We start from the raw sequence: 14,148 nt of genomic DNA, 5'->3' as shown, positions 1-14,148 counted from the left end.
GGGGAGCACCGAGCCGCGGCGATCCGCCGTTTGGAATTTCGGATTCCGCTCTCACTTCCAGCGGTGCCTGTTTGGAGTTACTCGTGTCATTGTGCCGCGCGCGTGCTGCAGGGGGCCCTGGGATTGGGGATGGGTGTCCGTGTGCCCCCGTGCTCCCCCCCCGCACCACTTCCAGATGTGTGCATCACTCTGGGGACTGCCAGAGGTGTCCCCCACCCCAACCCCTCGAAATCACACAGTTCTCTGTCCCCTTCCTTTCTCTGTATCACTTCCATACCTTGTATCATTTCCATACCCTTCCATATCCTATATCACTCTGTGCACTCTGAGGTCCCCCCCTCAACACGACACAGCTCGATCCTGTGCTGGGAATTGCCAGAGATTCTCATCAAAAGCAGACTGATTTTTTTTTTCTCCTCCAATAATATTTATCTTTTTGGGTATTGCAAGAGCCACGTCCACCCCCACCACCCCAGAATCGCATAGTTTTTCCTCCTCCAGTAATGCACATCATTCTGGGTATTGCCAGAAGCATCCCACAAAATTGCCCCCAATACTGTGCATTTTGCCACATATTTCCAGAGAGCCACCTCAAAATGAGGTAGTTGTCAGGTGTTTCTGCTAAGTCAGGTGAAGGCTGTCCCAAGCCACTCTGCATCCACAGCCCCCCTGGTCAGCAGCTTTTGAGTGATTGATAATTTTGCACAGGAAACAGAAGCAGAAATTGGTGTGAATTCAGGATGAAGGGACGGTTGCTTGTACTTGGTATTTCCTGGCTGTGCTGTGCTCTGCTGAAGCTTAAATTTCATTCAGGAGTAGTTTTTGTCTGTTTCTTTGGTAATTATTTCCATTACAGGGATTCTGTTTCAGAAGGGAAAGGGTTTGGCCGGGTTTATCAGTGAGTGGTGTCTTCAGCTCTGGCTCTGTCGTTTGCTGTGACCAGCTCCTCTTTGCTTACCTACAAACCTTCCACATTTGTTGAGTTTCCTGAGGAGAAGAAGTGCTCAGCAGGAGAAGGAACAGAGTAGGAAAATTCAGAAGTCATTTGTGGAATGGTGGTGATTTTCTCTCTCCCTTCCTCAGCTTAGGGGTCACTAGAGCAGAGCCCTCAGGACTTGGGTACTTCCCATGCTGCACCCTGACTGTTTTGGAAGAGACTGTAGCTTTGTGTCCATCCAGTTCACACCACACAGCACAGGGTACCAAGTCAGTGGATTATGCTGCAGCCAAAGGAGCAAGTGTAGGCTTTCCTTTGACTTTCTTTCCACATCCCAGGTCATGCCTGCCAAAAGTTACAGCTGGAAGTTAAAAGTGCAGTCCTTACTGGGCATAACTGTGACCCCATTAGGGATTTTACCAGTGTAAGGATTTAAGGACCTGATTAGATGTTCTCTGCCCTTGAGGACAACACTCATTGGGGTCTCCAAAGAGTAGAGAAGTCACTTGCATAAGGATTTATCTAAAGCAAAGAAAAAATTTATAGGCCCTGGAAAAGGGTCTTATCTGACTTACTGTTCATTAAATCATTTCCCAAAAACAGGTGGGATTTGGAGGTTTGTTTCAACCTCCATAAAAACAAAGCTACCATTTTAAGAGCTGAATTTTCCTGATTTTTTCAAATCAAAACTCAGATCCCCACCTACCCTGACCTTTTGGATTTTGCAGTGACATCTGTGCTCAGTTACTTATTGGGCTGCTCAGAAAAAGCTGCAAAACATTCCCCTTTCAGCAATTAATTCCAGCTTTGCTGATCTAATGCAACAGATAGGTAGGCAGGTCCTACCCCAGTACTGAGACATGCCTCTTCAAATTATATCTCCCTGGTATCATAAGAGGCAATCTTAAAGTGTTTCAATCTTCAAGTGAGTTTCAACAGGTCTTATTACTTGAGAAAAGTAATCTCACAAAAGAAGAATAAAAGCAATGGATTTTTTTCAAAGAGCAGTTTGCATCAGTATTTTTCTCAGTGATTCAAAATCCTTCACAAAAGCTGTTAATTGCACCATTTTATATTAAAAATATATTTAGTTTAGGGTTTTCTATCCTGGAAAATGACAAAACTGAAACTTCCCCCGTATCTTGGAATTGGAGTTTTGCATTTTCCATCCTCAGAGCAAACATGCAAGTAAGATACAAAATGCATAATCAGAATACTGTCTCCTGAGGAGCACAGATGACTTCAGATCTCTCTAAGCTGCTAAGGAAGATTTTAGAATGGCAGTGCTCCCATCAAACCCCAGAAGTGTTCAGGCTGGATATCCACAGTAGTCCCCTCAGGTCTGAACTTAAAACAAATCTGTAAAACCCCAATGTCAGCACGACCAGCTTGGTTCAGCCTGCTGTGGTACAACATGTACAATGACCCACTTTTCCTGGAGTGGGAAATCAATCACTGCATCGTCACACATCAGTTTAGGAGCTGTAGTGGCGGAAGCAGCTTTGTTTCACATTAGCAATTTGGGTGGGCAGAGAAATGGAAAGATGTATGATGGAGATCCAGGGAACAAAATTAAGCACGGTTAAATGAGAATCCATTTCCTGCACGCAGTATCTCTCTGCCTGGGGCACGCTGTCTATCAACAATACACAGGTACAAATTGGCCTGGAGATGTATCTTTAACTATCCAAACAGAGCAAACTGCATTAGCAGGATGCTGCTCTGCCGGGCTGGTGCCGGGTGACTGGGGAGCGGGCACATTAGATAGGACAGCAGATTCTTTCCCGGTGACTGAAGTACTGTGGGGTGATTAAAATAACTGCTACTGTATGAAGAGATTGAAAAGGGACATTATAATACAGTGCAGTTAAATCAGACCGATGGGTGTTCTGCAAATTTGCAATATTTACCGTTGAACGTAGCGGGCGCTGTCCAGGAGAAAGCAACGGGATCAGCAGCTCTGCTTTGCATGAAACAGTGAATAAAAGGTAACTTCTGTCTCTTTTTTTTCCCCTCCTGTTTGAACAGGTAATATTTTTATACTACTTTCATCAACATATAGGCATCACTCCTGGGGAAGAAATGAAAGTCTGTTAATTTATTTGATCAGACATGAGAAATAATAGAAAACTGAAACGAAGACTCGCATTTGTCATATGTTTGAATTAGTGAAAAGCTGAAGAAAGCAGAAAAATATTGCAAGGAGTTCAAAGATGAGAGGTTTTATCGAATTAGAAAATTATTAATAGCATTAATCATTTACAAAACAGGCTTCTTAACATCTATAATGACTATATAAAGGATTGGAGAAATAAAAATCAAAGAAAAAATTAGCTATAGAAAGTTGCACTTTTTCGTGTGTGTGTTTAGAAAGAAAGGGATGAGTTTTCACTGATTTATGGCCAGCCAGCCTCACTGGAATGGTTAAACTGTGAGGAAAATACCAGGTGAGGATCTAGCCCTGAAAGGATAATTCAACATGAAGTACCAAGAGGCAGCTACAGTCCAGATTACAAGTAATGTGATGTATAAACTTACAGCTTATTTCAGCAGCCCTAGTTCCTCTTCAGCTCTACATAGAAAGTTAAAAAAGGATGCTGAACTTGTAGTTTCATCTACTGTATTATTGCAGAGTTAGTATCTCGTAGCCTCAGGACAGATGCCTTCTTCTCAGAGTACGCTGTGAGGCTTTGAAAGCCTAAACAAGGCATCTGAGAACCTGCTGAGAACCAGAGGTGGAAGGCAAGCAAAGTACTGTGATAAAAAAAGAGGGCTTTATTTCAATATAATCACAGCAAAGAGCTGTGTTGTTTGATTTATGAAGACATAAAAATAGATTAACTCAGAGGTGCAGGTAGAGCAAAAGGTATGAAAAATGTTGATGGGTGATGCAAACTCTGGGTGAAGTCATATGCTGTGGTCAGAGACTACTGCAAGTATTATAAGCTGCACATCTGCAGCTCTACCAGCATTACAGGAATGAGCAGTGACTTGAATGATACTCTGAGATGTCCTGGCTGGGCAGTGTCCCATAGGGTTTTGCACAGGGTTCTTTTGGAAGACCAATACATTTATTTCTTTGTGGTCTAAAAGAGGAATCACCACCTTAGGGTAGCCTTAGGCTAAATCATTCTGAACAGAAACTTGGTCACATGCTGAGATACCTACTTGAAAGCTTCATCTTAGTCTTGAAGTCAAACAGCTCTTTTGTCTCCCAAAATGGCCTCAAAATGGTTGTGTTTGTAGAAGTGTGTGTTGGGCCTGGTGGAGGGTCAGACTGATCAGAAACCTGTTTCTCTCTTTCAAAAGCAACTGTAATTCAGAATCCTGTGGTACGACCTTGCCAGAGCTCTGTGTGTGAGTCTAATTCACAGATCCACTCCTGTTAAAAGAAAAGAAGAAAAAAAGAATCTATTCTCAGTGCAACAGTGAGTAGAGCAAAGGTGTTAATGACTGGAGCTGAGGGATGAGCATGAGAGACCCAGTTTACCGTCCTGCTTGTCTGCTACCAGCTCAGTAACTCACCAGGAATATACTGTCTTTGCAGAATTTAAGGTGGAAACTGAGACAACAGACTTCTGAACTTCCACTGTTGGTGAAAATATTGTTTATATGTTTCAAAATAATATTTGAGTTCAATGAAAGTCTTGGGATCATCAGTTGCAGAAATGTAGAAATGCTTTTGAGTGGGAAGGCTCTACCCATGCTCGATGTTTCTACACTATCATGCAGCTTGCCAGGGAGATAACTGCAACTGTCAGGCTTTTTCTACACAGTAAAGTTGACTCAAGGACAGGCAAGGTTTGCAGGCAGCATGAACTCAGCCTGAATATAAGCTGCTGTGGGGAGTAGAGGGGGTGTGGTGTGCTGGATCTAGACATATTATAGACACAGTTAAAATGAGCAATCTTGTTGTCTCTAATAAACTGAACTTCCAGACCCCTTGACTTCCAGAGGACTCTGGAAAGCCAGTATCACAATGAAATACCTACTCTTTTAAAGCCCTCATGCATTACAAGACAAACATCAGAGACTCCCATCTTTTCTCCTCTGAATAAATTGGTGAGAATGAATAAATTTATTGCAGGTGGAATTTCTGTTGTTCCTTTCCCCTCTTTCACTGCACTGGTGCTTTTTGCCAAAGGAGTTAGTGCAACATGCTCCTGCCCTCCTGCATGGATGTTGAAAAGATGTGTCAGAAGCTACTGGTGAAGGGTAAAGTCACAGGTGTGCAATGGTCCCAAGGGGAGAGGCAATAATGGCTCTGTAACAAGACATGACCTTCTGCTATAAACCCATTGCAAATGGTGTCCAAAGCCAGACCCCTGAAATTGCTCCACAATGAAGACCAATCAAGCAGACTGCAAAAAACACTTTCTAGTCAATCCCAGGAGGGCACTTTAAGGGGAAAAAAAATCTGTTCTATAAATGGAAGAACCAGACTCCAAATCTGTTTAAGGAAAGAAGAGAAAGTTAAAGAGGAACATTTGCCATACCCATATTCATTTGGAGATACACTCTTTGAGTGCAAGATGATGTGCAAACTTCTATGTTCTGGCTGCCTTTTTTAGCTGGAAATGTCTTACAATAGCTTGTACAGATGTAACTAATTACATTCCAGAAACTAATGCAGCCCCTGGTGGGGGTGGAGGAGAAGGGGAAGAATGGCCTTGACAGAACAAGGAAAGAAATAACTTTTGTGAGTTACAGGGACAAGTAACTCTTATTTTATTATGAGTCCCTGTGTTGCAACAGAGAAACGCAGGTTGCAGATTACAGCATAGTTCTGTCTTTGCTATTCCTCTCTGGTTCCACAGATCTGTGTTTTTAGTTTTGGGATTTTTTTTTTAGCATTCATTCAAATATGGACTTGTGTAAAGCACTCTGGATTTGAGTGTGGACAGGCAGTACATTAGCTAATATGATTCCATTAAAAAGGGATTCCATAGTCAGTGCCCCAATTAAACGAAGAAGTGTCAATATTAATAAACCTTCCAAAGAAAGGGATAAAATCAGATACCCACAGTGACCCCTCAGACATGAATGCGAGTCAGATCAATACATACCCCTGAGCACCGAGGGAAATAGATAAACAACAACAATGTATCCAGGCCATGGGATTTGGCAGTACTGCACAACCACAAAGTATCCTTTGTTTTCTCGAGTTTTACTTTACAGTCCCTTACTCTCCATCCAAACAGCAGTGTCAGGAGCATGAGCTACTTGTCTGCAAACTCCAGTTTCTTGCCAGAGTTCATCCTGTCTCCCCTTGATGCCTGGTCTAAAAAGGATTTCTTGGAAGCGTAAAGATGCCATCCAAAAAGTTGAATAAGCAGTAATCCAAATCCCTGACAGCTTACATCCCTAATGCAACCGAAATGATTTTCATTCATCTTCTCAATTGTCATCAAATACGGATCCACGGTGACTGGGCACAACTCCACTACACATTCACTTTCCTGGAACTGCACCCACTGGGGTCCAGCTCAAAGTTTTGCCAGTGCAAAGAGGGATGTAAGCAAACACCACAAAAATGCAGTTGTTACTTTCTACAGTGTTTTGCTACTTTGGGAGTGTGGCAAGGCTGTGCCCTTATCTTCCCTACCCAGATTTCATGTTCGTGATGCATATCTCTGTGCCATCAAGGTCTGGTGGTTACAGTGCACTGTGCTCACAGCTACAGTACTGGAGGGTTTAAAACATTTTAGAATTTCAGCATCTGTTTTATGTTGATTTCAGGAGAATGGGAGAAAGGATGCCAAGTTCCAGGGAACAATGAACACTTTGGGCCAAACTCTCCCTTTGTCTATGCTGGTGTAAATCTAACATCTCTTCATCCAGCTGACAGGTAGATTTGAGATAGTGTAATATAGGGCAGAGTCAAGTCCTTTAATTTGGAAGAACACAATTGCTTCCTCTGGTCCATGTCAAAGAAAATATATTTAACATATACAATGGATAGCAGAAGAAATTTTAATTAACATTTTGGGTAAAAATTTTCCATTCTGAACAGAAAACACCTAAGACAAAAAGTGAGAATGTTTACCATAAGCAACCTAAAGGGAAGTACAATTAACATGTGTTTAGAACCTTGAATTGTTCTGTTAATCCACATGCATTTATAATTTCAAGTTTTAAAATAACTAATGATGTCCAAATAGATTTTAACATCTATAAAGGTGCCATCCTAAAATACATTGTTGGGGGAAAATGAAACTGAGAATGAAGTTGTTAAGACTAATTCATAGTAAAGAAATATGAGACCTCATAATTCTTCCCAAAGCATCACAGTTAGTGAAATATTACACTCTTTTTTTTTTTTTTTCGTGCAGCAGAAAGACAACGGAACAACATTATGCTCTAGCGGTCAACAGTAATTGCGAACTGATGGCCACTTCTGAGCACGGGAGTGTTCTCTGGGCCGCGTTTAGTCGCTGGCAGTGCGGGCAGCCCCAGCCCGGCGGGCTGAGCCGGCAGCGGCATCGGCATCGTGCCACACGGGGGAGTCTCAATGCGCGCTCCGAGAAGTTCGTGTTCCATAAATCACTCGCTCTGAAACCTGATTTCTCCGTTCTGCCGCTTTGTCAGTCTGTCTGAGAGATAACACAAGATCTGCAACACTTAGCGCAGCAAAAAGACAAGCTGAAGCCACGATGTTTCTGTAACAGAACGGGCTGTGAGTGCAGCGCGTCGGGTTTTGGTGGTGGGGAAATCTGTGCCAAGCATGATTCCCTTTATTAAACACTGTTTGGGCCACCAACTCTGTGCTGGTGTTGCCATATAAAACACTAAGAAAAGTTAAAGAAATCTCAGCCATCAACAATAAAATACTATAGATTTTATGTAATCCATCTGAAAGCAGAGGGTGAGCAGGCTCATTGCATGGCACAGCAACACGGAATCTCAGCACAGGGACAGGGGAACAGCAATGCTGGAGCAGGATCCGGGCCTCTCAACATCACATTTCTCATTGCAACATATTCTCATAGCCTTCTACAGCTACAGGAATAATGGGCATGGCCCATGGTGTGGGCAGTCTCTGGGTGCATCTGTCCTGGGATTTAACAAACCTGGTTACCTCGACGAAACTCACCTTTCATTAAATACAGGCTATGAGCAGTGGACATACTGCCTGAAAATCAAACAGCATATATTGAGGGGTAAAACTTCCTCATTCTCTATGTCCGTTTCAAGCTGGAGGACACAGCAGTGATGAGGATCCTGAACAATGCACAACGGAAGCGTGGACAAAGGTCTCTCAAGATGGCACAGGTTTTCTTGCACTGCACAGACCGTCCTAACGAGCTTTCTCTTGGATTTTTATACATCATTCATATGACCTTACCATGCCACACAGAAGACTTATTTCCCAGCTTATTGTTACCTGCTGCTGATAGAGACGGCTGCGAGCACAATATACTATTATCCAGCAAAACAACATGTACTGACAAAGGCTGTTTAGTGAGCATTGGCCACCAATCTGAGAAAGCCGGGGTCACTGCTGAACAATACCAAGAGAGGTCTCACTAGTTTCTTCTTCCTCCTCCATTCAATGAGCTGTTAATAGACAAGCTGTTAGAGAGAAAAAGAACTAAATAGTTTACAAGCTTACATTTGAAGGCCTGTGAATTGCATTAGCTGAGCCAGCTGAGTGAGAGCCAAGGCAATCTCCCCACGATTGTAGAAAATGTGGCATTGAGGCATGTGGAGGCAAAGAAAGAATGACAGTGACCAGGTTTACAATATGCAAAGCCAGAATAATTACTGCTTACTGTGATATAGAATTTTTAGGTGAACTATGATATGGAAATGAAGCATCTCCTTTAAATGCATAAACGTGTTTGTGTATTCATATTTTAAAACTTTCTCTCTTTTATGCAAATATTAATTTATCGTCTTAATAAAAATTTTCTGAAGTTGACTTTTAATATTTCCTCGTTGGACCTTTCCCCTTCCTACCCCTCTTTCTCTGCTGCACAGGCCATTCTCAGTATGAGCTATGACTACAATCTTTTTCATTATTCACTGGGTTTTTTTGGGCCTTGCAGTTATGAATAGGAATGTGAATCACTTCCAATACAATTACCTGGACAATTATTTGGGATCTATGGAATTGGAACATGGAGCTGAAAATATGTGGAACCCTTTGGTTGCCAGTCAGAGACTGACAGAGTAATTTTTAAAATTTCTTTCTGTCCTTTAACTTAACCAGAGGGGAATAAAATTTTTGAAAAGCATCAGAACAAGAAAAATTACTAATAGTGAAACAGAAAAATTGAAAAGTAAAGAATTGAACCATCAGATCATTCATTTTAAGACATTCAGTGGCAGAAAAGAATGAAGGAAATGACAGTTAAAAAACAGCCACTACTGAACAATGATAATTCAAAATTTCTACCTTTGAGGAAAGCTCTGAAACTTTTAAGGAGTCAGATTTTCACACAAAAGGATTGTTTTGGATCAAATACAGTTTGTGAAAGTTTCAGGTTAAAGATTTCAACCTGCTTGCAAGTTTTCTTCTTTTTGTTGTCCTCCCAATCTTTGGTTAGAAACAAGCCAGGTGCTGTCTCTAACCCGTTGCTGCAATGACAGCAGTAAGTGCTGAGGTAGCTGGTTTAACACAGCCCTTAAAAACAACCTGAGAGGATCAGGCAATTGCTGAGAGGGCTTTCGGCAAAGGATAGTCATGGCTTTTGTTGTAACCTGCACTAATGGGTGGTTCTCTTTGATAACTCATTTGCAAACCAGCAGAAATCAGCCTGACAGCAAACACAAATTTGTTTTTTTAAAAATTATTTCTTGGTATATTATCACATAGATCGTTCAAAAACTGATCTAGCCTGGGTTAGTGATCTGGATAACAGCTTTTCTACTCAGGCTTGAGCTTTGCCCATTAAACTTTGTCTCAAAATCTGAGTATCTTTAGCAAAGAGGAATCTTTCAGTCACACTGACTTAGAGTACCAGCCACCAGCCGTGTCTGAAAGGAAAACATTATTCTACACTCAGAAATTGAACATCTCTCTACATGGGACAAGAATTTCTGCCACTATTTTAAGACCAATAGCAAAACTCATGTTACCTCAGAAGGGACAGAGTAGCTTGCTGAATTGTTAGATGCTCTCTTTTTCTTCCAGTTCTGCAGCATCAGTGCAGATGAATCAGCTTCTAGAATTATAGTCACCTGAGAACAGATCAAGTGGAGATTATGAATTTTCAGGTCCTTGATTATGAAAATTTTTCAAGTATTTTCTGAGAAAAAAATCCCTTTAAAGGCTTCAGAGAAACCATCATGTCAAGGGCAATTTGTTTCAGTGAGAGGCTGAGGATTTATCTAATCAAACCTGGGAACGGTTCTCTTTTGTTTTGGTGGGTTGGTTTTCCTGAGCTGTTCAGTTTGCCCTCCTGTTACATCCTTTCATTCAAGTTAGTAGTTTCCTTGGGTTGGCTGAGCTTTATTTCTGCTTTTAATATTCCCTATCGATTTTATTGTAGTGCACTTACATGCTGTTCAACAGTCCCCTATTACTGTAAATAAAATAAGATAAATAACTTGGCTTTCTTTCTGCATTTAAAATGTTTGGCAGCAGCCATCTCCACCCTTAACTGAGCATTTGACAGTGTTACTGCCAGTATCTGTGAGGGCAGCTCTGCGTGCCCTCTCATGTCACTGGTATCCATGCTGGTTAGATAAAGCTAGCTTGGAGTTTGCTGATATTACTGGCTGGCTTTATCTAGCAAGCAGAGGTACCAGTAGCATCTGTGCATCTGTTGGATGTGCAGATGGAGGCTGCTGCCCTCTTAGACACCAGCAGCAATAGCAGTGTTAACACGTGCATCTATGACCAAGCAAGATACTGCTTATCTGCAGTGTATGGGAAAGTCACTGGGGCTCCAGTTTTCAGCTCAGGCAGGTGTTATTCCTATCTATCACTGACAGGTTTTGGCTTAACTGGTCACTTAAATAACAACGATAAAATCCAAAATACAGCTTCATCTGTTTTCCCCCTTGTGACTCCTCTGCCCTGGCCTGTTCCACTGTCCTCAGGGAAACAACCTGCACAGTCAGAGTAGAGAAGGTGCATTCCTCTGGCTAGCAAGAGTCCAAATGGCATTCCCAGCACCCACAGTCCCTTCAGACTCCTTGGTGCTGGTGCTGTTACCAGCACAGCTGGAGGTCAAAGCTGCTGCTGCAGGGCTGGGGCAGCTCCCGGAGCGCATCCTGTGCCAGGCTGTGCTCTGGGGGTGCTGCCCTGCCTGGCTCTGGGGGCACCACCACACACCTCTCCTGAGACTCACTCCTCCCTTGCAATGGGCCTGGCCTGTGAGCAGGAACATTCCCACAGCTTATCCTGGCTGGTTTGGGTATGGATAGCACAGCAGCTGACTTGAGTGCTTGAATGACTGCCAGGATCTGCTTAAGGCAGCACAGGACCACCTTCATTGCTAATTTGCCCTGGCCAAAACAGATCAAGCTTTTGGTTCTCCCTGAGTGCCCAAGACTGACTGCACCAGGCCTGAGTGGCTCAGTAGTGGTGTCCTTTACCTCTGCCAAGGTTACAGATTCCAGTCTTACTGCAGGTGATGCTCACTCCTCTTCAAGTCCTGCAGGTTTTTTCCTGTTATGCCTGTAAGCCAGCTCTGAAGATCAAACCTGAGTGGAGGCTCAGATCAACACTGCCAATAGATGTCTATACTCGTTCTCCAAAAATATACAGATGTATTGTCCTGCTGTGCTTTGCATGGCTGCAGCCCAGATAACCTGTAAACCAGACCTTCACATGGAGTATGTTCACATCCAGACATGCTGAAATGATGCCAAAACTTCCTCCAATGTCCCAAATTTCGGAGTATGCAGTTACTGGTTTTGGCTCACTTTTACTTAAATACATACTTGAGATCTAAAAAGACTCTGTTCTTTTAAATTTGTTCTTGTAAAAACAAATCTATTCCAGTTAGTTAATACAACCTCTTTTGAAAAGAGCTGTGGAATATCCTTGTAAATATACTGAGAAAGCAAGTAATTAAAATAGTCAAAATAATAAGAAAAAATCATATGACTTTAAGAAAGCACATAAAGAGTAATCAAGCAGGGTAAAACCAAATAAGATTAATTTGAGTTACAGACTCAGTATATGGTGTATTGTATTCTTTGGACTGAACAGGAATGCATGCTGTGCAAGGGTGTTCTGAACTCCATGAAAGAGTAATCTTTTACACAACCTGTAGTGCTGTGCAAATAAATGTTGTGAGGCAAAATAAATAAGTTTTGAGAAACGAATGACTTTGGCAGTAGTTTGCCAATTAATTAGAACAAAAAGGGAAGTCTAGCAGACAACACAGAGATAAATAAGGAAGAGTTCAAGTTGCCATAAAGCTTTTGGTATCTCTCACTTCACTTTTTGCTAATTCTTCCTTCTCACAAGCTTTGTGGGATTTTCTTTGAAGGGGGAAGGGAGCCAAAATGATGCAGTAGCAATTCTGCTCACTCCTGAAATGCTATCTCAGGGTCTTTCCTCAAAAAAGGTTAATTGTAACTTGATCCTTTTGTTCTAACAAGGCAATGAAGTGTGAACTAGAATGGAGAAAGAATTAGAGAAGATTTAGTTAAGTTGCATGTATTCGAGATAGCAAGACCTGTTCCCCTAAAGCAGTTAAGGAATTAACCAGTGCAATTTCGTAATTATTAGTTATCGTCTCTCAGAACCTGTGGAGGATAGGTCAAGTCTCAGAAAACTAGAGGAGGGCGAATATAGTACCTGCTTTCAAGAAAATGGAAAAGAAACCACATATTTCTCATCCTAACTTTAAACAAGTTATAACTGGAAAGAATAAATTAGGTATTATAACATTTGCAAATTACACCATTTTGGAAGGGACTGGAAATACTATAGCAACACAACTAGAACTAGTGCTCTTGGTAAACCAGGGAAATTATTTCAATTTAACAAGGTCACATTCACCCAAGTGAAATCAAAAGAACTATATATAGGCTGGAGAAGCCAGATCTCCACATACCAAAAAGGCAGGAGAAACCTGGAAGATCTGAAGGTGATAACATCCACAGTAAATGAGAAGTGAGATGTACTTGAAAGAAAGAAAATCTTGTAAAATGTACTAACAGTAGCACTGCTTGTAGCATGTCAAACATCATTACTCTGCTGTGCTCAGAACTACTGGAGGTTTACCCAGAATCTGGCTTAATACCATATTTTTAAATAAAAGGTTCAGTCCCACTGGACAGGAACAGGAATAAATAGAAACCTGTAAACTATGAGAAAAGTTTGGAGAAACTGAGTTTGTTTCCTGTACACAATTGAGGGGAGTATGATAACAGACTTCCAGTGAGTAAGAAGCTACTGAAAGAAGATAGTAATCCATTATCCACTGAGGTTAGGGCAGGAAATATTGCTTTAATTTCCCAGAAAGGAGATTTAGGTTATCTTTCTAACTATAAACCTAGGTAAACACTGGAACAGGCTGCTAAGGTGTCTGTAGAATCTCCATTACTTGGGGTTTTAAAGAACAGATTAGATAAAAGAGCTGTCAACCTTGTTGGGGATACGTGATCTGCATTCCTCAGCAGAGGTGGACATACACCAAATGCCCTTTAAGCTCCTTGCCAGCCCTACCTTCCTCAGCTCCTGGAGTGCTGTAGTTGCATAGTTTTGTAGTTGCATACACACCCTGATTTTAATGAAAAACAAGCATGCAAACAAGCAACAAAAAATGCAAAAAAGAAACTAAAAAATGTGGATCCTGGCATTGCAAAGATCAGAGATGAGCAAAACAAGTCAGTGTCTTTTTGCTGACTCTGATGATTCCAGATCCAGCTGTGTTTTAACAGAGGTACAGAACTTAGGCAAGGAAGGAGTAGGGATGCTGAAGGTGGGGAAGGCAGAATTGGGGAATACTCTGCTACCCATCCCATAAGAGCCTTTCCTGTATTGTATCTCCTGGAAATGATGGGAAGCTCTGGTTCTGTCTGTTCTTGTCTCTGCTTTTACCGGGTCCAGGGAGAGTCAAGGAAGGGACCCTTTGAGATGGACGAGCAAGAACTTGTTTGGAGCTGAAAGGAGCACACAAAGGGGTCTCTCTGAACATAATTTCCATGTTCTTCTCCAGCATCACAGAGTCTGTGGTTTGAGACAGAGAATCCCTAGAATGGAGCTCAGAGGGTGTGTAAAGGCAGCAACAGAGGAAAGGAAGAGA

The 14,148-nt window shown here is 41.9% G+C and overlaps 1 long non-coding RNA gene across 2 annotated transcripts in view; it reads right to left on the bottom strand.

Annotated features, from left to right (window-relative positions):
• Positions 1-361: 361 nt before the first annotated feature.
• LOC113945927 overlaps positions 362-14,148 on the bottom strand; it is a 56,081-nt gene continuing 42,294 nt past the window's right edge. For both annotated transcript variants that reach the window (XR_003527218.1, XR_003527219.1), the window contains exons 3-6: positions 10,019-10,120; positions 4,106-4,319; positions 2,848-3,008; positions 362-1,282 (exon numbers count right to left, since the gene is read on the bottom strand). This is a non-coding gene — a long non-coding RNA (uncharacterized LOC113945927). The remainder of the gene's footprint in view (positions 1,283-2,847; positions 3,009-4,105; positions 4,320-10,018; positions 10,121-14,148) is intronic.

This window comes from Corapipo altera, unplaced genomic scaffold (genome assembly GCF_003945725.1).
Source record: "Corapipo altera isolate COAL_440 unplaced genomic scaffold, ASM394572v1 55, whole genome shotgun sequence".
Lineage (NCBI taxonomy): Eukaryota > Metazoa > Chordata > Aves > Passeriformes > Pipridae > Corapipo > Corapipo altera.
This window is presented reverse-complemented; position numbering and strand designations above follow the sequence as displayed.